Raw genomic sequence first — 25,562 nt, 5'->3', positions numbered from 1 at the left:
CTTTCTTATAGTTGATAACAAAGACCTGATCTTTGTGTTTCTAGAATGAAAGAATGGTCCAGTTGGGAGGAAATTCAAGCATATAAGTTACATCTGTTCTTTTAGAAATAGGAAGCTGGGCTGGGCACTGTGGCTCAAGCCTGTAATCCCAGCAGTTTGGGAGGCCGACGCAGGTGGATCACGAGGTCAAGAGATCGAGACCATCTTGGTCAACATGGTGAAACCCCATCTCTACTAAAAATACAAAAAATTAGCTGGGCATGGTGGTGCGTGCCTGTAATCCCAGCTACTCAGGAGGCTGAGGCAGGAGAATTGCCTGAACTCAGGAGGCGGAGGTTGCGGTGAGCCGAGATCTTGCCATTGCACTCCTGCCTGGGTAACAAGAGCGAAACTCCGTCTCAAAAAAAAAAAAAAAAAAAAAAAAAAAAAAAAAATAGAAAGCTGGAGTCCAGAGCTTCTCCTCTGTTTATGTTACCTTGCTAAAATAATCAATGACTGGATACTCATGTGGATAACTTCAGCATTTCCCCAGTAATAGTACAACCAAGTTTTTATCTCCCCCTTAGCTTTAAACCTCAAAAGGTTTTTTTTCTCCCCCCCCCAGGTTGGTGACAGTGAATCAGTCTCATATATACAGTATTTGTTCACTACGTAATTCATTGATGAGAAAGTAAAATGATTAAGGGTCAAATGCCTTATGTCAAAATCATGGATTTAATAGACTCCTAAGAGAGTATTAAGGTGGTAGGAATTGAGTTACCTTTAAAAATTAAATGTTTAGTGGTAAGAAGAAAAAAATGCCTGACAAACAATAAAAACTGTGAGTTTTCAACCTGGACACCTTATCAAAGTTGATTCATCTGAAACATATATGTATGTGTACATGTGTTTTGTGTGGGGACATTGCTCATATTTTGTGTAGAGCAGCATATAAAAGCTCCAGGAAAGATGAACCCAGGCCATCTAAGATGTAAAAACATTTATATAATGGCAAAGAGGCAACCGTTTTTAGAAAAGAAGTTTTATATAGAAAGAAAAGAAAAAATCACATGGGAAGTGAGAATGGCACCATATTTTATGCCCTTTGAGTACTGAACAAAATTTTGTACTTAATTTAGTAGCAGTAATAAGTAATCCATGGTTTGTAAACAGAGAAATGATAAAGATGAATCTGAGATGAATATATTATTAGATAGATTGAGGAGGAAGTTGACTAGAGTGGGAAGGTCAGTTCAGAGACTGACAGTTATCTCGTTTATAGCAATGGGAACAGAAACCAGAAGAACAAACAGGAGTTCTAGTTCAGGGACTTCATGGAATTTGCCAAGTCCCTTCCTCCTAGAATCTTATACATTTTGTGTAACATTCTGAAAGGAGAACAAAATGAGGCATCGCCATCACCACCACCAACAAAATCCACTGATTCCCTTAATTTGCTTACCTAAGTCTGCACTGCTACTTAGAGGCACACAAGCCTAGAACTCAAGATTCTAAATTGTTTTCCCCATCAACTTTTTGGTGCTGCTTCTTCACGGCAGCCTCAAGTTTGCTAATGCCGTTTTTTATTGTTAACACATCAAACTTTTTGATATCCAGACATTTAATTAAAAAAACATAATTGAACACTTTCCTGAGAGGTCTGAGTACATTCTCTCAGAGTAGCTCTCTGAGAAAGTCAGGCAAGCTATTCCCCCCTTGAATGTTAGCAAATAGAAAGTTACCTTTAATTCATCCTCATGTCCTTTGAATAACTGTTTTGTTATTTCAATAAAGGTCAGAAGGCTTAATGCACAGAGCAAGGTTTGCTCAGGGTTTTTTTTTTTCTTAAATGAACACAAATGCAAACCTTGTTCATTGGTGGCTTTGAAATACATAATATTCTCCACCAAGAAGCGGTTGTGATCTTTAATGAGAGAATAAAGTCCAGAATATTCTCAAGGAGATACAAAGCCTTATTTTAGTTCTGCCTTTTGAGGACTTGAGCAATCCCTGGGATGATAGATGAAGTAAAAAAATGGTGTGGTTCCTGCAGAAAAAAAAAATGTATTCTTAAATATCTAATTTTGGGTTGAATTTTAAGTATAATTTTATCACTATGGCTATGTGGTTTAATTTTTGTGTGATTTTATTGTTTGTTTTATTTTTAAAAATGAAGTTACTGGTCTGAATTTTAGGCTAGGTAATACAATTTTCTCTCTACATAAGGATGCAACTTTCTCTCTACACAAGGATACAACATTCTATCTCAGGGAGGATATGCTAGCTCTATTCAAGTTGATCTTTATAAATTAAAGCAAACATATTTTTCCTCTCTTTCTATAGCTTGCTAAACATTTTTCACACATCTATCCAACTTACTTTTTTTTTTTTTTTTAACATGGCATGTATCTCTCTCTTCCAGATGGCTATTATCTCTACTAGATTGTATCTATTATTTCAGGACTAGTTGAGAGGTTACATTCTTCCAATTATTCTAAAAGTAAAAAGTTATTAACTACTGGGAGACATTGCTGTGTAAAATCAACAATAATAAATACAAATAATTGCAGCAATACATATTTTTGGATCATTTATGAAACACCAAACTGGATTAAAAATGCTTGGCAAGTATTGTCTCATTTAGTCACTTAAAAAAACACACTAAAGTGTGCACTGTTTTTACCCCTATTTTTCAATGAAGTCAATTTTAAGAGAGATGGGTGAGTTTAGGTAATACCCTCAAGGCCATGCAGCTTATATATTATTGCTGTATGTATTTTCTACCCTACTCTCCTGTCAGCTTCTATGGCATCCACTCTAAGAACCTGCTGAGATGCTAGGAGCAGCCCTACGTGCCTTGACATTTTGAAGCAAGGCATAGTTTACTGATGAACACAAACCCATCAAGGAAATATCTTTCTGAATGATGAAAAACTCTTTTTATTTTAAGAGCAGTTTCTGAAATTTACATATGTGGAAATATTACACAGTCAAATTTAATTCCTCAATTTAAGTAGAAAATCAGTAAAAGAAAAAGACACTTTACCATTCTTTAACTTCAGGGTAAATGTGAGGGTTTTTCAAACTTCACTTCTTTCCTCTTATCATCAATTACAAAGAGAGCTAATGTCAATGAATTAGTTTTTGTTTTTATGTAACTGATTTAATGCTGTAATTTTGGAGACTCGAGTAGCTTAATGTAAACCCTGTCATGACATAAAGAAAACCGATTTCTGATCTTAAAAGTGCTGAACTGAATGAAAGGGAAACTAAAATGCAGCTTTGAATTAAGATTTTGGTCACAAACCTTCAGACTATGGAATTCCAGTTCCATTTTTGGTTTTGGTTGTCTAGGGCTCCAAGGAAGATCAACGACCTCTTTCCAGTTTCATTTTTAATGAGTTACTTTTTTAAAAACTAAAGCCTGCTGCACTTCTGGGTCTTCCACCTCACGACTCCCTACGCTATGAGCTGACTCAAACTTCTCCAACACCACAGAGAAATCTGTGTGTGACCTGTGTGTAGACCAGCTCACAATCAACATTACCCCAAGTCCTGTGGACATACATCCAAAGTGGCCTCCACCTGCATTTAAATTCCAATGTTCAGAACTTGGAAACCCACCAAAATAGACACCAGTCTGCACTGGCACTGAGTTTTGAGTTCTTAGGTGATTTCCATCCAAGATCCTCTCTGGCAAAGCACCACCTGCTCTCTCCCTGCCAAAGGGAAAGGGGAAAAAAACTTTCACTATGAACAAAGAGAGGCAAAACATTGTCAAAATAAACCAAAACCCTGGGACAGTAGGTTTCCATTAAAAATATATTCGTATGTGAGCATTCATTAATCCTTGATAATTTGTGGCTGTTTGAAACTTGTCACATTCTTTAATTGTGCATTCATACATAAGACTAACTGTAGAAACCCATGAGTAGATTAGGATGCTTTTTTTTAAACACACACTTACATTTCTAGGTCCATTTTATGTTTTTCCATTTTTTTTTGAAATTACATTTTAAAATACTGTGAATTGGATCTCTGTGCTCTAGAAAATGGATAATTAGATAATCTCAACATGATTTGAATTGTGACCAAAAGGAAATCTCATTTTGCTGGATTCATTTTTTTCATATGGTAAAATTGGAGAATGACAAAAAATGAATTGTGAAGAACAAAACAGATGACTCTGTGTGTGTGTGTGTGTGTGTGTGTGTGTGTCTGTGTATGTGTGTGTGTAAAGATAGGAAAGGTTGGTTTTGCTCCTCCAAAACTTTGGCAAGTGATGCCAAAATTTGAGGCAACAGGAAGAGGAAAATAATGAAAGCATAAGAACATTCTACTTAGAGGGTTCTCTTAGATTCACAAATCCTGTTACTGTTCCAACTCAAAGTGGCTTACAATTCAGCAAACAAGAGAAACCATTTTAAGGACTCGATTATAATTACTGAGCACTGTACACCACGAACAACAATAAACTTTTCTGTCTCTGAATCACAACAAACTTTTCCTATCAGACTTTTTCAAATGCTGTTTCTTTTCTCTCTGATTAGAACCCACTTCCTTGAGTATGCCCTCCTTTTTTCCTGGCTGCTACTCACACTCTTCACTTAGGTAACTTCCTCTCAGATGCCAGGATTCAGCTTAGAGCCCACATTTTCTGAAGACATTTCCTTGGTCCCTTCCCACTCACCAAATACCTTTCCTCTGTGGTTCCAATGTATCCTAAGTTTCCTATTGGTGTCGTTCATGACATTGTATTATGACTATCTATTATAGTGTTTGTCTTCACCAACAAACCAAAAAATTCTGTAAGTCAGAAAACATAGGCTATCTTATTTACAACTAGTACCCCAATGACTAGCCTGATATTTGACATATTGTGGGTTCAGCAAATATTTTTGGTCTAAATGGAAAAAAAAATAAAGAATGCATCACACAGTTTATCTTAGAGCTGATCATCTACCCAATCTATATAACATGTCCCTATATTCACAGGGAAACTGGAGCACAGACTACTCTCAATTTTCCCTACTTACATTTATTCTATCCACCACAGGTCAACAAAAACCAGAACTTCATTTTTTCTCAGGCTTCACCAAGGAAAAGTTGGCTTTAACCCATTGCTTCCGAGACCCCTATGTGATTCCTGATTCTTGTGAATACTACTGGCCCATCGGCCAGTGGGTTTGCCCAACCATGTGGCTGAGTCACACTGTTTGAATCTTTGCTTCAGTGTCTCCTCAGAGCATTTATCCTTCCTTTCCATTGCACAGTCTCCCTACTTGCTGTCACCTCTCTCAACAGCTGCTGCAGGAGCTGCCTCTGCTCTCATTTGAGGGCATTATGAGTCTGGCCCCATAGTACTGGTATGCAGAAATATGGTTTCCTTCATGCCACTATTGCTCTAGATGCTTTTGAAACATTTTGAGGGGCCACTTCAGTGCTTCTTAGGGATGCTGTCTTTTTATTTCAGGAAGATTTCAATAATATCCATTTATTCCCTTACAGAAGATCCAGTGCAGTGAAGCAATGGTGCAAGGCTTTTGGCAACCGTTCCCCATCCCAGACACACATTGCTCCACTTGAGTGACAGCCTCCAAAGGAAAGGTAGGATGGGCTACTTCCCCAAAAAGAAAGCTGGTAAATGCCAGCCCGGGCCTGCATTTTTTTTTAAAAAGTAACGCCAATGATATTTAAAAACAATTATGAAGAGAAACAACCAAAATATATTCTCTATAGATTTATTTTCAAATGAGTAAATAACAATAATTCTTTTTTGTTTCATGTAAAAGTTTTAGAAAAGTAAAGTTGGTATTTCCTGCACATACATAATTTGCAAACACATGTATGTGATACATGCATACAAACACACACCTCGTGACACATAAACATTTTAGAAAGAAAAATATGCTTTCACACATTAATTCTTAAGGAAGTTACCCCTACTTGCTGGTAATACAGCCTAATAAAAGACTTAACTCTGATAATATCTTAGTTTAGACATTATGAGACCACATTAATGGGAAAGTTAGAGAAATTAGAAATAGGAAGTTATTTTACCTCTTAATGTCATGTTTCTTAAGACAGCTGTTTAAATAGTTCCATGAGATCTTCCTTAAATGAACAGAGATCACTCATATAGATAAATTTATGCTGGGAAATGGTGACAAAGGAAGCAAAATAATGTAAATTTGGCGAGGTCTTTACTTTCTTCAAGAACCCCCTTTGTATAGTATGAAGAATTAACCTTCTTACAGAGTTCTTGCTTTTTCTCTAACCATGTTTATAGCCCTCTTAGCTTTCTGCTCTGTGTTTTAGCTCTGCTATTACAAATGCCTCCCGAACTTCTTCTTGAAGAGCCTTCCTTACCCTGTCATCCCAGGCCAGGTGAAACCATGTTGGTCTATATCCTTATACTCTTAAATAACACTGTTTTTCTCCATAGCACTCAACACAATTGCAAGTTATATAGTCATTTATTTACTGTTTTCCATGTTCTAGACTATAAAGCTCAATGAGAAATGGGGTGGCAGATATCTTGCTTGCTATTGTAATTCTCAACATGGTTATATGTAGGTTTTCAGCAAATAAGTCAAATGAATGAGTGACAAGCCAATATCCAGGTGTGTCATGATCTCTGCACACTCCCTCTAACATGTTCATGGTTCCAAGAAGGCAAGACTAGGTTTTCCCATGTCTTCCGCCTACAGAATTATTAAGATTCATCTTTAGTCTCAACAATTCCATGAGTTTTATATGGTTCTTCCCTCCAGAATGATTTTACTCTTCTCAAGTTGTTTGCATTGTATATTTTGCATTGTTACTTAATTGTGTACTCACTTTGCATTTATTTTCTCTCATTAGTCTCTCATGGTATGTATTAGTCCATTCTCATGCTGCTAATAAAGTTATACCTGAGACTGGGTAGTTTATAAAGAAAAGAGGTTTAATGTACTCACCATTCCACATGGCTGGGGAGCCCCTCACAATCATGGTGGAAGGCAAGGGAAGAGCAAAGACACATCTTACATGGCAGCAGGCAAGAGACAGCATGTGCGTGGAAACTCCCCTTTATCAAAACATCAGATCCCATGAGACTTATTCACTATCATGAGAACAGCACAGGAAAATTCCATTCCCATGATTCAACTACCTTCCACCAGGACCCTCCCACAACACATGGAGATGATTACAATTCAAGGTGAGACTCGGGTGTGGACACAGAGCCAAAGCATATCATGGTACTTTTTTGCTCTATCTCTTATTTTGGTGGTTCTAACACAAAAAATATGAGGTAGGAGAAATACAAACACACACACACACACACACACATACACACATATATACAGAGAGAAACACACATAGACAGATGAAGTACTATCTTGGTAATTTTGTCTCATACTGATGCCCTGAAGTTCCCACTGGCCATTTATTCAACTTAAAGTTGGTTTTAACATCCTGGGAACACCTCACTTTCTCCTCAGAATGGCATTTTAGCCAATTTATCCATGCTAAATGACCTTGACAATGTTCAATAAGTACTCCTATCACCCAATTATTTTCCTTCTCTAAGAAAAAGAATCACTTTCACAATAAAAGATAAAACAGGATGTGTGTTCAATCAATTTATATTGAACAAATGAATTATTACCTACATCCTCTCCAGCCTTCTTTTAAATACATATTAGATATAAAACAAATAGAAGAAAGTCCTTGTTTTTAAGTGCAATAATCCTATTGACAATGTGGCCTATGACACCAAGGTATTTGAGAGTATATCAGCTAGGTTGGACTTGCTTGTGTAAAGGTGAAAACTAACTCCCAAATCTCAGAAACAAACAAACAAACAAACAAAAACAGTAAAGTTTATTTCTTACTGATGTTTTTTGTCAACCACGAATTGAGTGGCTCTGTTTTTAACATACTCAATCAGGAGATAGGCTGAGAAAGGCTCCTATGCTGTGCTTATGATTCCCAAAGTGGGAGAGAGGACCCAGGCAAATGCACAATAGCTTTTAAAGTTTCCTTGGCCAAAGAAAAATCAAGACCAACCTCAGAGAGGATGGGAAAATATTATCTTATGAAGTGCCTGGAAGAAAGAAAACAGGGGTCATTTAGAGCACAGCACTAATGTCTAGCACAGAAGGAAATTGCTAAATTTTGCAATGTAAATTGTGGATTATAAAAGAATAAAAGAACTAAGGGAAAGAGGGAAGGTACACTTTATAAGACAAAAAGGACATAGATGTTTGCTGTCAAGGGAGAATACATTTTAGGGCTTATTTTTAAAGGATTGAACTAAGAATGAAATGTAAATTCTCTTATTCTCAAAAATTTAAGGAGGAAAAAAACAGTTGCAACTTAAGAGACTTTAGTCCTGAATGTTCCTGAGGTTTCACTACTTTAAACCAGTGAGGAAGGGACGTGATTTCAAGATTTAATGCCTGGAAAATGGGACTGGCAATTTATCCGTGCTAAATGACCTTGACAACGAGCAGTCAAAGAATGGTCGCTAACGCTGTCCAAGAAGAGTGGTGTGAAATGTAGGGGTGCAGGCACAGAATCTGGAATTTAACTGAGAGGCAGTAGCTGAAGTCAAGCGCAATGGAGGGCACTGGCGAGCACTGTGCTTCTGCTAACTCTCTCTATCTGGAGTGACTCCCCACTATGGGGGACCGGCAAATGAGATGCACCTTCCAGGAGGAGGCTGGCCATAGTGAGGGGCTGTGTTCCACCCCAGGCTGACTGATAGGACTCCCAAATCGGAGGGCAATTTGAGGTACTTACCAGGAAACTCAGGCAGAAGACAAGCTGGATGTTGAAGGAAAAGCTGGTGGTGTGGGTGTGTGCACACGCACATATGTGAGTGTGTTTGTGTTTACATTAAAGACATTTGCAAAGTCTGTATAGGGACTAGTTGTGTAGTACATTCATATTTACAAAGAGCAGATCAGAAAATCAGATCAAGAGAGGGATTCATGGTAAAGAAAATATTTCCATAATTTATAAACCACACATGGTGGCTTTTTCTGGGAGTACAAGTAGGATAATTAGGTAGAGATATTTAAGAATGTGTTTACCTAAGGAAACGAAGCATGCTGAACTGAGTGCAGAGCAGTGGAGAGAAGAAAAGACACAGATCGGATGTCTTTAAAGCAGAGGATGAAGCTAATAAACTCTGAACTTTCCAAACAATACCGGTTGGGACAAGCATTATCTGTATCCAGGGTGTCCAATCTTTTGGCTTCCAGGAGCCACATTGGAGAAGAAGAACTGTCTTGGGCCACACATAAAATATACTAATACTAATGATAGCTGATGAGGAAAGAAAAAAATTGCAAAAATTTTATGATGTCTTTAAAAAGTTAACAAATCTGTTTTGGGCCACATTCAAAGCCATCCCAGGCTACATGTGGCACGCACACTGAGGGCTGGACAAGCTTGATCTACACCGAAGACAAAAAGCAAAGTGCTCAAATAGAATCTTCTGCAAGAACAACAGGATTCTGTCCTCTAACTCTGCTGTCTCTAGTTATTTTCCTCATGGTTCATTGGAGTAATACCATTCTTGTTGAGTATCAGCTATTACTCTGTGTACATTTTTCCTTCAAAGGTTGTTAAGGAGTCTGACTTAGGTTTCCACAGATTTTTCCCATTGAGTTTCCCTGGTAACTTTCCCAAAGTCATGTAGATGTCAGTTACAGTCTGAGAAAGTTTCATGCCATGATTGTAACCCTTAGTGTGCTTTATTTGCCACTGGACCTCTGGCCAGATGGTACCAACACCCCCAATTTGCCTTCCCATGTGTACAGCATCCTGCCTTATCTCTATTTAGAACTGAACTCTGAGTTACTCAGTCATCCTGAATTCCCATGTCACCAAGTGAGTATGAATGCCTCATATGACTAGGGGAAATTTTTGACTTCATGTTCTTTACATATATCATTTGTAAATCTCTACTAAACTTTTAACATTTGCATAAAATATTGTAGCACAAATTTGGAAAAGTTGTTTAATAATCACTGATTGAGAAATAACTACATTCCTTGATATGTGCTTATTGGTTGAATAGATGTGAGAAATCCCATCTTTCCTGTTGAATTGTTCACAGTCCAGTGTGGAAATCAAATAAATGAACAAATAGCTGCAGTTCAGCAAGTTCTGTGAAAGAAGATGGTGGTGATGAAAATGGCAAAATCTCCTGTAGCCCCCAGCTACAGGGCCCCAATAACTGTGCTCTCTGGGGTTCCAAAGCGTAACTGAGTGGACATACTAGTGATCTGATGCTTTTTACACTACTCAGGCTACTATGAAGAAGGATTCATTTGTTTTGTTTTGTTTTGTTTTTTAGAGATAGAGTCTAGCCATGCTGTACAGGCTGGTCTTGAACTCTGAGGCACCTGCAGTCTTCCTGCCTCAGTCTCCCAAGTATCTAGGACTACACACAGTTGTGAAGAATCACTGACTTTTTTTTTTATTTTTGAGACAGAGTCTCACTCCATTGCCCAGACTGGAGTGCAATGGCGCAATCTCAGCTCATTGCAGCCTCCGCCTCCCAGGTTCAAGAGATTCTTCTGCCTCTGCCTCCCAAAGTGCTGGGATTACAGGCATGTTCCACTGTGCCCAGCTAATTTTTGTATTTTTTTTTTTTCAGTAGAGATGGGGTTTTACCATGTTGGTCAGACTGGTCTCAAACTCCTGACCTTAATTCACCTGCTTCAGCCTCACAAAGTGTTGGGATTATAGGCATGAGCCACTGCATCCAGCCCAGAATGACGATTTGTAACTTCCCTCTGAACTCTGAACCCTCTGATGAATTTTAAATCTCACTGAGCCTCAGTTTCCATTTGCATTCACACAAGGACACTGCTTTAACCTCCAAGTTCTGTTTGAAGGAATAATTACAGGAGGCATTGGGCTTTATGAGAGAACCACTACACCTGGAAGCCATACATTTTTCTGGGGTCAGCCTTGCCTCTGCAGTGATCCAGGGCCCTACATTGTTTCCTGCTTTGTTATTCCATGGGTTAAGATGAAATAAAACAAAACAGAAAAACAATAACAACAAAGAAATCCACGGGCATCTGTGTTGACAGGACTACAGTGAGATCCTTGACTGCAAGGTTTATGTCAAACAAAGAGGCCAGGAAAAGTGTGATTCATACACCATTGGTTACATATTTTGGCCAAGATGGGAGATGAAAGAACACAATCAATATTCTGTGTAATTGTTGATTACCAGTACTGTTCATGGCAATTATATTCCTGAGATGGTCAGGAAAATTCTATTCCTCTGGAGAAAGCTGCTTGGAAATTATTTCATCTAATATCTATATTGATACTATACAATAAGAACTATGGGATACACAAATTAGAAAATCATTATTTAATCTCAGAGATTTGTTGTTTCTTCTTTTTCTTTTCTTTCTTTTATTTTAAAATTTAGCATCAATGAAAAGGATGGAAAGATTATGACTGACAGAGTTGTCTGCATTCTTATTTGCCAATATGTTAGCAGTAAGGAATTCATCTTCTATTAGCTGGACAAGGACTGTTGGCATCTAAAGTGTTATGCCCAGGAAAGTAACACTGATGAGAAGACTTGTGAGAGTGGCTTTAAGTAGAACTTACCCAAAGGGTGCTGATGTAATAAGGCTAGAGCCTCAAGGTTCTTTGTTGGGTTCCGAATCTGGAAGGAAATCAATCATTTCTGCCTTTTTTTCTCTCTCTCTCTCTCTGTGTTCTCTCGCGCTTCTCTCTCTTTCTCACTGTCTCTCTCGCTGTCTCTCTCTCTCTCCTTTCCTCTCTCTTCTTCTCTCCCTCTGTCTATTTTGTCCTGCAGAAATTGTTGTCTGTATGTATCACATCTGACCCAGTGGCTGGAGAGATCTGAGCCCTAGAAATTCTGCTGAGTAACCGTGGTGATTTTCCTTCCTGACATCCTCCCCCTTGACTTTCACTGACCACACCACTAGTTGTTGATGTGCAGAGCCACTTTTCCTGATGAACCTCATAAACTCTGACCTCCAAGATCTCCCACTGCCAATAACAGGATTTGAATACTGCGTGTTTCAGGGCAGGGGCATCACGCAGTATCCCCAAGTGGAATCACTACACATTCCATCCAAGCTATCTAAATTCCAGAAAATTTTAATTTGACAAACATTCATTTGATGCTTACCATAAGCTAAATGTTGCATTTAAATGCTTATTAATAGTAATTATATGTTATTAATTAACATGTATGATAATGTGTAATAAAGTATAATTAACATACATATAATATTGACATATTACATTGGAGATTGCAAATTCAATGCTTAAGAATAACAGTCTTAGCAGCTGTGTGATTATTATATGGTTGTTGTTGTATAAAGCACTCTTTATATATTAGTGCATTTCATCTCCACAACACACCAATGGAAGAGTTTATATTACTATGTTCCTGTTTCTCATGAGGAAACTGAGGTTAAAAGAGATTATATTATTCGCAGTCATACAGGTAATTAGTTGTAAAGAAGACTCAAACCCAGAGTGTCTTACTGCAAAGACCACACTGTCAACCACTATACTCTCCCCTTTTGCTTCACCACAGGTAACATCCCTCTTCTCTGTTTAGTGATTACATGCTCCAACTTCATGATGTGATTATATCATTATTCTATGAATGGGGCCACAGATGCTGCTGGATTCATCTACTTCTTAATTATCCTAGCAATTCTTAGGTACAATCCCATAGCTGGGCTCCCCTGCTTCTCATGTTTCCCTGCAAAGCGTCACTGGCCTGTTCCCAGTGCTGAGCCATTCTAGGGCATGGTGACAGTAGTTGTTACTTTAGGAGTTTGCATGCCATCTCTGTCCTTTACTTGCTTGTAAAGATGGCCCAAATCCCCTATGCAGTGCAATTAGCTTCTGTTTTTGAGAAGTCATTAGCTGCCAAAGCCACCTGTTTCAGTTTAGTCAAAACCCAAGGACCAAAGAAGTCATCTGAATCCAGGATTACTTCTTTGGGATTTACATCCCAACCTTAATCTGGTGGCCAGGCCAAGAATTAAAGCAAAATTCTAAGACACTACTATGGCTTCACTGATGTCTGCCTGTCTGCATTATCTTACTCTCCACAGCAGAACTCTGCTAAAGTATTTAATTTATGCTGAAAGTCCAAACCACTCTGGATAGCCAATATGGAAACGTATTTGGCAAACGTATATGCAGAGTTCAACTGCTCCATCCTAGAGGTTTCTACTATACATACCTGACACTCAAGCCCTAAATAGTCTCCAGATCATGCCTTGCGGTTGAAGTCTTTAAGAGGTACCCTCTGTGGCATGGGCAATGTAGGCGCCTCCTAGAAAAACCAGGCTGTATGGTAGCCCCCAGGCATCTCTGCTGTTCTGTCATCACTAAATCCTGCCTTATTACCTATGACTCTAATTTTCCTTTTTCATGCAGTATCTAAGAGTATCCCCTACATTCACCTTCTTTACCCACAGTAGCTGACAGTGAACCTGTATATAACCACTAACTGATGCTAGGATTTTAGTATGCAGTCTCTGGCAAACAGAAATTTTGGGGCCAATTATGATTCTTTTACTGCACAGGTTCTCAATTTACTGTCTGCTCCAGCATATAGGGACAGGACTGGGTTTTGTGGGGTCCTGAGAACTTATCAACTAAATATATATCTCTTTAAGGAAATCAATACAATATTATGAACAAAAAAAATCACAAGCAATATTTTAAATTAGTATTTATTTAGTATAATGAAAGAAAACAGAATAAATTATAATTTTAAAAGGTGAAAAATTCCAGATATTTCCATATAGTTGTATAAATAATATTGGTGTCCTGAAACACCTATATTATATTTTAATTTGGAAAGCAATCTTCAAATTATTGTACTATATAGTTAACTTTCTTTTGGTGTACAGCTTATTATTTTTAACATTTGTAGATACATGTAACTACTAGCAAAATTGAGGTACAGAACAGTTTCTCATACCCCAAAATTTCTTTATATTGTTTCTTGTTAGTTAGTTAAAACCATCCCTCAGCCCTATCCCCTAAAAGGCAATGATTTGTTCTCCTTCCATATAATTTACCTTTTTCATAATGTCATTCAAAGGAAATCATATACTATTATAAACTTTTCAGATTGACTTTTACCATGAAAAAAATAATCTTTCTGATTCATCCAAGCTGTTGTATCTGTCTACAGTTCAGTTCTTTTTATTGTTGAGTACTATTCCATTGCGTGGATGCACCCATGGTTTATCTGTTCACTTTTTTTTCTACACTTGTGCTTGTAGACTATTCATAAGACTGTATGATATTCTTTACAAGAGAATAGAAAATCGGACTTTCTTCTAACATGATTGAACTTTGATTTTTACTGCTGTAATTTTAAAAATATCTTTTAGGGCCAGGTGCAGTGGTGACTCATGCCTGTAATCCCAGCAATTTGAGAGGTCAATCTGGGTGGATCATCTGAGGTCAGGAGTTCAAGACCAGTCTGGCCAACATGGTAAAACTCCATCTCTATTAAAAATAAAAATAAAAAATTGCTAGGTGTGGTGGCACGTGTCTGTAATCCCAGCTCCTCAGGAGGCTGAGAAAGAAGAATCGCTTGAACCCAGGAGGCAGAAGTTGCAGTGAGACATGATTGTGTCACTGCACTGCAGCCTGGGCAACAAGAGTGAAATTCTGTCTCAAAATTAAAAAAAAAAAAAAAAAAAGTATTTCAGTTTATCACGTTGTTTCTGGTGAATTTGAAAAATATTTTCAGATGGCTATCAAAGTTGGGGAGATCTCCATCAACTTTCCTTCATACTTGAGCAGTACAGTTTGGAAGAATTTTCTGTTGATTAACTCTTACTGCACACATTTCACTCTGATTTTCCTTCAGTTGCTCCATTCTTTGGGTGCCAGGGACTGCACGACACATTCATAGTACAGTCAGTCCCTGACCCTATGCTTTCATGTGCACAAGTCCCTTGAGTCAGCACAGTGGGAAATAGGAATAGTCCTGGATAACCGTGCATCCTCTGAGCTAGTAAGAACTTAATCATCCATAAAAGGATTGCAAATCACTAACCATACCCCACTATATTAATCCAAATGTATCCTCAACTAAACTTTCCCTGAGCTCAATGCAAATTTGCCTGCAGCCATTTTAATGCCATCTTGAGAAAGAGCAAGTGTGATAGGGAGAAAAATTCAAGTAGAAATAGATGATGGTCTTAATTAGTGGAAGTTGAAATATCTTACTCTGCAAATTTGTGAAGCTCAAAGGCTTTATTCTTAACCACGCTACTATAGCTGCCCTCCATTGAGACTGGACCACAACATTAAATCCTGAGGTCTGGTTGGTTTTGAAAAATTCATTCTAATCCCGTATCCCTCTCAGAGCTCCTGTTCTGAGGATAGAAAATGTCAGGAACTACAGATAATAATATATTTCTAATTTCTCTCTTAGGTTTTAGAGAGTGGTTCTCATGATAAAATTCATATATGCATTCTTGGTTTTCCCAGGTCTCTCTTAGGGTTTCAACTGGTTCCAATCCTTATAATGCTTGCTCTTCTCTACCTCAGTCCATTTCATAGAAAATATCTCATTTTTTTCTCCAGAGGGTCTTAAGAGAATTCTCACATATGCTACTGAATGAATTATATTGGTTTCCCAAGGTAATCCACAAAATATTCATTGGTGATTACCTCTGTCAGTTATGCAGCATGACAATATTTTCACTGGACACCACACAACACTCTCCTAGAAAACCAGCACCTCCAGGGGGCTTCTGTGGGCTGCAGCCACCTCTCCTGGCTCTAGACATGTTTCTAAAGTGGTCCACAGGTGAAGCTATCTAAAACTTAGTGGTGCTGCTATCCTGGCATAAAATACAGAAATGTCTTGTTCCTTGCTGATGGACAGTATGATTAATTGCTTTGAGAAATCAAACTATCAAACAATAGTGCAAACATGCTAAGGTTCTAACAACTCGAAGGACCCTTGTAAATATACTATTTCCCTTTCCAGCTGAGAGGGGTCCTCTCTATAGCAATTATCTGGTCCTTATTTCCCCAAAAGTGGTCCTCTAACTCTAGGAAGCACCTTCTGTATGATATTAAGATGAATGGAATGTGATCTGAATGACAGTAAAGCTGCTGCCCAGTGACGACACACCATGCTATCTGTGGGGACATGACTATTAATTGGAAGGGAAGCCTATAATTGTGAACATTAGGACACAATTTTGTCTTATATTTGGTCATATTATGTTCAAAATGGAGATAAATAATCAAATGTATTACATTTGTGTAAAAAAGAAAGTTGAAAAAATAATATGCTCTATAATGTAATTAACAATACAAATTATTACTAATTTTTAGAAGCAATAATTTCACCTCCAGCACTGATTCTAAGAAAATAATCAACGATGTATACCAGGATGTACAAATGTTATTTATTAAATAAACATTGTGAGTAGTAATCACTGTATTGATTTGCTAGGAGAGCCATAACAAAGTAACACAGCCTGATGACTTCAACTACAGGCATCTATTTGTTCTCAGGGCTAGGAGTCCAAAATGAAGGTGTCAGCAAGATTGGTTTCTTCTGAGGCCTCTCTCATTGGCTTGTACTTGGCCATTTTCTCTTTCTGTCTTCACATGATCTTTCCTCTATTTGTTTCTGTGTCCTATCTTCTTTTTTTTTTTGAGACGGAGTTTTGCTCTTGTTACCCAGGCTTGAGTGCAATGGCGCGATCTTGGCTCATTGCAACCTCCGCCTCCTGGGTTCAGGCAATTCTCCTGCCTCAGCCTCCCAAGTAGCTGGGATTACAGGCACGCGCCACCATGCCCAGCTAATTTTTTGTATTTTTAGTAGAGACGGGGTTTCACCATGTTGACCAGGATGGTCTCGATCTCTCGACCTCGTGATCCACCCATCTCGGCCTCCCAAAGTGCTGGGATTACAGGCTTGAGCCACCGCGCCCGGCCTTGTGTCCTATCTTCTTATAAAGACACCAATCACATTAAATTAAAGTCCACCCTAATGTTCTCCTTTTTAAAGTAATTTTCTCTTTAAAGACCTATTTCCAAATACCATCACATTCTGATATACTGAGATTACGATTTCAACATATAAACTGTGGTAGGGGTCATATTCAACATATCACAGTCACATAATGGGAAACTGATTAAATCCATTCTGGTACATTGTAACTTGATACTGTGCAGCCACTAACAATTATTATGTTTTGTGACTAGCTATGGGCATAAGACAATGTTCATGGTAAAGAGCTAGTTTTTAAAATGTGTTATAAGTCAGGCATGATGGCTGTGTGCCTGTGGTCCTAGCTAATCAGGAGGCTGGAGTGGGAGGATCACTTGTGGCCAGGAGTTTGAGGCCACAGTGTGCCATGATTTTATCTGTGAATAGTCAGTCCATGTCAGACTGGATAACACAATGAGACTCTATCTTGAAAATACACACACACACACACACACACACACACACACACACACAGTTTAAAATATATTGAGAATATAATACCAATTTTATCAAATTAAAATAATTGTTGCCTTATCTGCTCGCAAAAACCTAATTCTTTAAACAAATCTCACTGTCAAAACTTTCTGGTAGTTGCTTTAGAGTGATCCACAGATGCTCAGTTAAAAGTCAACATTCAAGGTGTCCTCCATGCCTGGCCAAACAAAGCCTAGGCCTGCCCTACTGACCATGTTCTCTCCTGATGTTCTATGAGGCCGAACGACTTTGTTTCAGAAGCCACCACTCCTCTTGACATAATGGTGATGCGGCCATTCTACTCTAGGCTTTGCAGTGCACCCTGCCATCTTTCTTCTCTCGGTATCCAGTGTCAAGCCTCCAGGCACTGCTTGGCCCCAGTGTTTTCCTGATACCCTCCTGAGATTCTGCATCACGAGGCAGCTCTCCAAGGGCCAAGGCTGAGTATCATCCTGTGGTGAAGCGGGGAAGGGTGTCCCTTTCCCATCGCGTTGCCAGTTCAGTTGCTTGGTTTCTAACAGGATGCAGATTTACAGGTGAAATAGCACTTGCTGGACTGGGCACAGTGGATCATGCCTGTAAACCCAGCACTCTGGGAGGCTGAGGCAGATGGATCACTGGAGGTTAGGAGTTTGAGACCAGCCTGGTCAACATGATGAAACCCCATCTGTACAAAAAAAAGAAAAAAAAAAAAACAAACATGGTAGTGGGCGCCTATAATCCCAGCTACTTGGAAGGCTGAGGCAGGAAAATCACTTGAACGTAGAAGGCACAGGTGGCCGTGAGCCAAGATCGTGCTACTGCACTCCAGCCTGGGCAACAAGAGTGAAACTCTGTCTCAAAGTAAAAAATATATGTATAAAAACAGAAACAGCACTCCCTGTTTCTAATTATAGCTATTCTGTTTCCTACAGCTTTCAAACATGAGTCAAACGGAGATTAGGTTGGGAAACAACTCAAAAGACAGGAAATTCTAACTGATTTCTAACTATTATATTGATGCAAAAGAAATTGTGCTTTTTGTCATTGAATGTAATGGCAAAAATTGAAATCTCTTTTGCACCAACCCTAATAGTTCACACTAAGGTGCTTGGATCCATCGTCTTCCCAAGAGGTTGCAGACATCTCATAAAGGTTTATTAGATATGTCAAATCCTTACTCAGAACTAAGTTCGGATAACTGATATGTATGTGTGTATCTTTGCATCAACATTTGTTTTAAATAATACAAATTATAAGATGGTTGTATATTCAGGGCATGTATATGCATAAATACAGATATTTATGCAGATAGAAGGAGAAAGAAAATTACTAGTTACTATTTCTTCTGGGTTGTATAATTTGAGTGTTTTTTCCTCTCTTGTTTGCCCTCTTAACTTATATACATTTTTTAAGAAGCATTTATTATTTTCACTATTTTAGACCTCTAAAATACAGGAGAAATACTGTCCATAAAGAAGTAATAGAGGAAAAGTTCACCTGGTCAGGATTAATAATGCCAAATTTAATAGGTTTGATTTTAAAATTCTGAGTTCTATTAAAAAAGTTATTTGCATTTGTATACCCAGAAAACTCTGGTCTATTTCTAGATGATATGTAATGGCTCTGAGGGTTGTCATTGTTCCTCGAAGAGAAAGAGCCCACATCCAGAGGACAGTCAGCAGGGGATGCCTGAGTTTGTGTGCAGTTTCCTCTGTCATGGGTGCGAGAACTCCAGCCATCATGGAAGAGAGGACTTGCACATCTTAGAAGCTTTCAATATCGGACAGGCTGCCTCATGAAATAAAGATAAGATGGATTTATTGGATTAGATAGGTTTACCTAGAAAACAAAACTGAGGCCAATATTTTCTTCATTTTAATACAAATATATTGATCACCTACTCGATGGCCAGCATTGAAGATAAGAAGAATAGAAACAAAAAGAACACTATAGAAGCATATACCTCTCCGTAAATTTTAAAATGACTTATGAAAACTTTTACACACAGAACAGTTGCTTTTTTTTCAAGTGTCTTTTAACATAGTGAGTCCTCAAGACATAAAATATCCTGAGTGAGGCTGGACAATCATCTCCCAAGGATGCAGTATCAGGAATTTCTGAATTCGGATAGCCTAAAGCTATGATTCTCAAACTTTAGTATTGAGCAGAATCACCTTGAGGGCTTATTAAAACACAGATCCCTGGGTGCTCCCCAAGAGATACTGATTCCTCAATTTGCATTCTAATAAGGTCCCAGGAGACCTGATGTTGTTGATTCATTGACCACACCTGGAGAAGCAATGGCCTACACTAGGATGTACCAGGTTCTTCCTTCCAAGATTAGTCATTCTCAGACTACAGACAGAGAAGAATGTCTCCATTCTCAAATTTATTTACTTCAGCTCACTGAAAAAGAAAAGATGGTTAAAGAAAAAAAAGAAACAATCTGCTCAAAAGCAAAAACTACCCAAAGTGATAGACCTGTTTCTGGGGTGATAAGGTGTTAAGAAGAAGTTTCAAGCAAACCTCCCCTGATGATTCTTGTAAAATGGTTTCAGATACGATTTTTTTTCAAAGATCCCCAATTACACTTTATACAGCTCTTAGATTGCACTGACAAAGCTTTAAAAAATGATGCATTTACTCCATGCAGGCAGCAGTCTCTGGAGCCGAAGCCTCAGCCTTAGTGATGTGTCGCAGCTGATTTCAGGGCTGCGTTGAAAGCTTCAAGCTTTGGCACGACCGAGCATTAACTCAGCATTAAGCAGAAGCTTTGACACTGGAGACTACAAACTTGGAGGGATTAAATACACATTTTGAATATCTCACAAAATACTAGCATTAAGGGGGAGATAGAGATTGTTAAAAAGAGAGGGGAAGAAGGATATAAAAAGTATGCAGTGTAAATGAGAAGAGAGATTGGTCTGGCAAAGCTATCCTAACCTTTACCACAGCTCCCCTTGCTTTCAGACTTTAGCAAACTTCCATCCATCTATTCAACAGGAGTAGCTTTTTGAGATATTTGATTATGTGTGTACCATTAAAATACAATGCAAAAACGATTGATAATATGATCAACTCTGCACTAGCAGATTTTATTAAGAGATTCAGGCCAATTGGATCCCAGCTTCCGGCACCAGAACAGCAAAAAGTCACCATAAAGTAAGCATGCAATATTTTTGAATAGGTTACTAAAATATAACAATAAATAAATAATAAATAATATTTTCTAGTTCTAACATGCAGGTAACTTTTTTCACAGTTTCACAGATACTGACTTATTTGATTCTCACCACAATCCATGTGTTAGATCAGGATTGCCTCGCCCATTGCCTTCCCCAACACACTCCCTTTAAAAAAAAAGTATCTGAGGGATTTAGTTCCTTGCCCAAGGTTATATAAAGGATTAAAGGAAGTATCAGGGCAAAAATGCCAGTTTTACTAAAACCAAATTCTCAGACTTACCCCGCACTATGCATACATCAGTTCCAATTCCCAGTTCTACCACTGTAAATAAAGTCTACTCATATATTTAAACTTTAATTCACATTCAATGAGAGCCCTCTAAAGATTCTGGAGAATCTCTCTGTAGAAATATAACATAATAGTGATAAGTAGCAATAACCTACTATTCTCAGCATCCAATGTTTTAAAAGTAGGAATTTAAAAGTTTTCCTTTAGAATTGCCCAAGTAATTTGCCAGAATTCCACTCCAACTCCAGAGTAGATTTATCTGTTAAATAAAACATTTCTTTCCCTTCCTCCCCTTCCCTCCCTCCCTTTCCACCCTACCTCCATCCTTCCCCTCCCTTCCCTCCCTCCTTCCCTCCCTCCCTCCCTTCCTTCCTTCCTCTGTTCCTTCCTCTCTCTCTTTCTCCTTCCCTCCCTCCCTCTTTCTCTTTCTATCTTTCATTTTAGTAGTTGTGTTCAGAGCAGGATGTTCTAGATCAGATGAAGAAACTCAGGTGGACTAAGGAAACAGAAACCATGCCAGGAAATTTTCAGTGTAAGCATGTCTTAAGTAAACAGCTTCATCAGCTAAAAGACTGTTTTGGGATGCAAATACATATTTGTCCACTTAAAGTATATGTAAAAATTCTGACACAATTGTTTGCAGGTATCGATTAATCCAGTCATCTGATTGCTTTTTTGCTGGCCCCACACGACGACAAGTTTAGTTTTTATTACTAAATTTCTGGGAAAATATATACATATTATGCTAACACAGTCCCAGATCCATTTTCTTTTTTTATATTTCTTCAGCCTCCAATAAGTATTTATTAAGCATCTACCCTTAAGTTCCCAAACTATGAAGTTGATAGATATGGTCCTTATTTTCAGTAAGTGTAGAGGGTGGCAAAAGAGACATACATATGTGCAATCACATTAAATGAATTGTTACCAATATCTAATAGAAGTTGCTATAAACTAAATGATTTTGTCCCTCACAAAATTCATATATTGAAACCTAATCCCCAGCGCAATAGTTTTAAGATATGGAGCTTCTGGGAGGGGTTTACATCCTGAGAGTAGAGCCCACGTGAATGGGATTAGTGCCTTTATAAAAGAGGCCTAAAGTAAACTGTTCACTGACTTCACCACATGAAAAAATAGCAAGAAGTCACCATCTGTGAAGCAGATAGGGAGCCCTCATCAGATACCAAATCTGCTGGTGTCCTAATCTTGGATTTACCAGCCCCCGTAACTATGAAAGATAAATTTCTGTTGTTTATAAAATACTCAGGCAAAGGTATTTTGCTCTAGCAGCCTGATGGACTAAGACAGCAGTTTATATGGGAAGAAGTGCTGCACAGTGAAGAAGTAATCAGTTGATACCAGGACATGCTAAAAAACTTGTATAACAGATGCAATACTTTAATGAAAATCTGTAAGAAAAAGTCCAGTGGGGCACAGCATATTGCATACAGGTATGGGTGACAGAAATCTAAAAGAGTAAGACACAGCTTTTGTCTATTGAATCTTACCAATGAAAATAATGGCACGAGGGAGAACTTTGACACCGCTAGGTGGCTGCTGTTGCAGAGACTCTCCCTATCTTTGCATTCTAATGAGTTTAGAGAGTTGTAATGTTCTTCTCAACCTGCCCTTAATTTAGGGTTGATGGACATATCTGATATCACCACCATCTTACAATATTATTGAAAACGAAAAGAGGTTTAGGGGCCCGGTTTATGCAGGTGGGTTATCACAGAATGAATTTAATTCACAATTCTCCTTCTTCACTCTGCTTATCTAACCAAATAGTTACTTGTAGGTATATTTAAGTTAAACCAGTAGTAAATCAAATATTTCCTGGTAGATAAGCCTATCATGGCTAGGCTGGTCCTCAGGAAATAGATTCATTGGTACATCATAGGAGGGGGTGGGTACAGTCTTAAACCTCTACCTGGAAAATAGGGTGGTGGATATTAGACAGAAAGACCAAAGCGATTGGGCCGGAAAGCAACCGGCTTCAGGGATGACTGGAAAATGAGTGTAGCAGAGCAGTAGGGAGGGCAGGAAACACATACGGTGGGCATGAGGAAGACTGGCAGCACTGGGTATTAGTCCTAGGCCGTTCTGCAAGCCTCAGGAATACTGGTAACAACAAGCGCAGGTTCCCACTCTAGAAAATGGAACTGGTTAAGATCACCTAATCAGGGACAAGACCTAGGGAACCTCAGAAGAGGGTAAAGCATTAGTATGGGTTTGATCTATTCATGTGGCCCCTCATGTAGTCTGTGTAGTGAATTCAGTAGGCAGGTACAATGGCTTATTTTATAAAGGAGAAAACAGAGTCTCAGGAAAGCCAGACAGAGAACAGTCACTGGGCCAGGAGCAAGGACCAAGGATGCTAGGTCACTAAACTCCAGCCCAACACTTCCAAAATGCCCTGTGACAAAACTGACTGTCAGAAGCCCATAGGGCTGTATCTCTAACTGTGGGGATGTGTGTATGTTTCTGTACCTGTTTCAGAGGGGAATAAAAAGTGGGAAGGGGGAATGAAGATGGTCAGGTTATTACATTACCCTTTAAGGTTTTAAAACCTGGTGGCATTTATGACAATCATATTGTGAACCATCTACTAAAACATAAAAACATGGAGGTCTAATCTCTCTCGGTTTAGGATGCAATTCTGTCTCTGGAATATCAAGTAATGCAGTATTGAATGTAAAGGCTGCCTTTGACTGAGGACACCCTGGGAAACAATTTTCCGCTGCATGTTAGCCTATCTGCAATCAAAGTGTGTGTGTGTCTCTGATTTTTTTAATCCCTTCACTTCTTTCTTTCTCTTTTCCCTCATTGTGTCCTTACTTCCCCACCTCCCTCCCCCGCAAAACACTTTTCCCTTGCCTATGGAGATGGGAACCAAAAGGAAATTGATGCAGTGGCGGGTTTAATACGACATTTGAAAAGTGACTTTTTGATTTTCAATTAACCTTGCACAAAGAGGAAATATTGAAATTCGCCCCTTTGTTCTTGGCTGGATCTGCAGACAGGCTGGTTGGTACCAAGAGCTGAACCGGGTTTTGGGTGGGGCGACAGGGAAGGAGGAGGCAGGTTGAAGAAAGTAAGAGAAAATCTGGCACCTACCAAAGCGCTCTGCTTCTATTTGCACAAAATGAGACAAGACTAGCCTGTACTAATTACTCTCAGAAGGGGAAACAGGTAGGAGAGAAAATACTCTTGTCATTTGTTTGACTTAATTGTATGCTTTTATGAGTCGTCTGGCTGGAAGGATTAAAGTTACTTTTAATAACACTTCCTTTCAGAAAGAATGTGATTTGAAGTTTCCCAGCAGGGCCTCCCCAGTCAACAGCAGGACCCTTTCCCCAATCCCTAACCCCTCCCATTCCCCCCCTCACCCCTGCCAGTCAACTCTCTCCCCTTCCCTTCTTTGAAAGCCCCATTGTTCTGTTTGTAGAAGAAAGAGATGCTTACACCGTTAATATAAAACAGTAAAGTTAACTCCATAAGTCTCCTCTTTCCGGATTTTCTATGCAATCTTTACTAAAAGCAGTAGTATCTCCCCCCGCCCACCCAGACACTCCTCACCAACGCCCCCCCGCCCCACTTCCTCTACTCTCCTATTCCCTGCACTCCCCGCCACCTCCTTTTTGCAAAAGGAAACCTTGAAAATCATATATGGAAAATAAAGTAGCTTGACGCTCTGGACCTCATTAAGCAGCGTGTGGACACCAGTGTGGTGACAGTGACAAGGTTTCATAAACACACGCCTCGCAGGTGATGAGGGCAGCCCGCTTCCGCTGACGGACCTTCTCTTTTTTGTCTCTGTTCTTGCAGGGTTTCTGCTCCTTGCTCCCTAGCCGTTTTCTCTCCCTCTCTTTTTACCTTCTCACTGTTTTTGTCTGTTTCCTTTTGCTCTGCGGTTTCCACCGCGCCAGAGTATCGACCCCGGATGGCTTCGGCGGGGTACCCCGCGGCAGAACAGGGGGTATTGGGGGCTGCGCTGGGGGCACCGCGCGCTGCACTTGCAGAGCCGCCCGGACCGCGGCTAAAGGACAGGAGCGCAGAGGCCCCAGTGATCCATCAGGGCGGCTGCAAGCGGGAAGACGCTTCATCTCATCCCTAGATGGCAGCAGGATTCTGAAGCTGGAGCAGCCCTGGGCAGCCCTTTCTGGTCTGTTTTCCTGAACAGATTGCCAGGGGATACGGCGGCTAAACAGTCGGGCGCCTCCCCGGAGTGCAGCACCGGCAGAAGAGCGACCCGGACAGACGCCGCTGGCGAGGCTTCAGGGGTCAGTACTTCAGCCTGGACATCACGTCCTCTCTTTTTGCACACAGATGTGCTACTGTGTAAAAACACACAAACAAAAACAGGGGAGTTCAGCTTCTTGGAGAATGTGTCATGGTCAAGACCAGTGATTCTGGACAGTGACAAAAGTCCTGGAGGTCTGAGTGCACAGAGGACACACGCACAGATACACATGAACTCGTGAGGAAACACTGGACTTCTCTGCCAGGGACCAGGCCGGCCATGCAGGAAGGCAGCAGGAGGTGAAGACGGAGACTTTAGCTCCAGCTTCACTGCCATCCAGCCTTGCATTTTGAG

General features: G+C 39.4%; 1 long non-coding RNA gene across 1 annotated transcript; it reads right to left on the bottom strand.

Moving 5' to 3' along the window:
* Positions 1–16,681: 16,681 nt before the first annotated feature.
* On the bottom strand, positions 16,682–25,033 carry LOC144578874 (uncharacterized). Its single transcript, XR_013525331.1, has 2 exons — positions 24,842–25,033; positions 16,682–18,173 (listed from the first exon to the last, which is right to left on the bottom strand). It is a non-coding gene; the product is annotated as an uncharacterized LOC144578874 (long non-coding RNA).
* Between the last annotated feature and the right edge of the window lie 529 nt (positions 25,034–25,562).

The sequence above is a fragment of the Callithrix jacchus genome, chromosome 13 (assembly GCF_049354715.1).
Source record: "Callithrix jacchus isolate 240 chromosome 13, calJac240_pri, whole genome shotgun sequence".
Taxonomy (NCBI): domain Eukaryota; kingdom Metazoa; phylum Chordata; class Mammalia; order Primates; family Cebidae; genus Callithrix; species Callithrix jacchus.
This window is presented reverse-complemented; position numbering and strand designations above follow the sequence as displayed.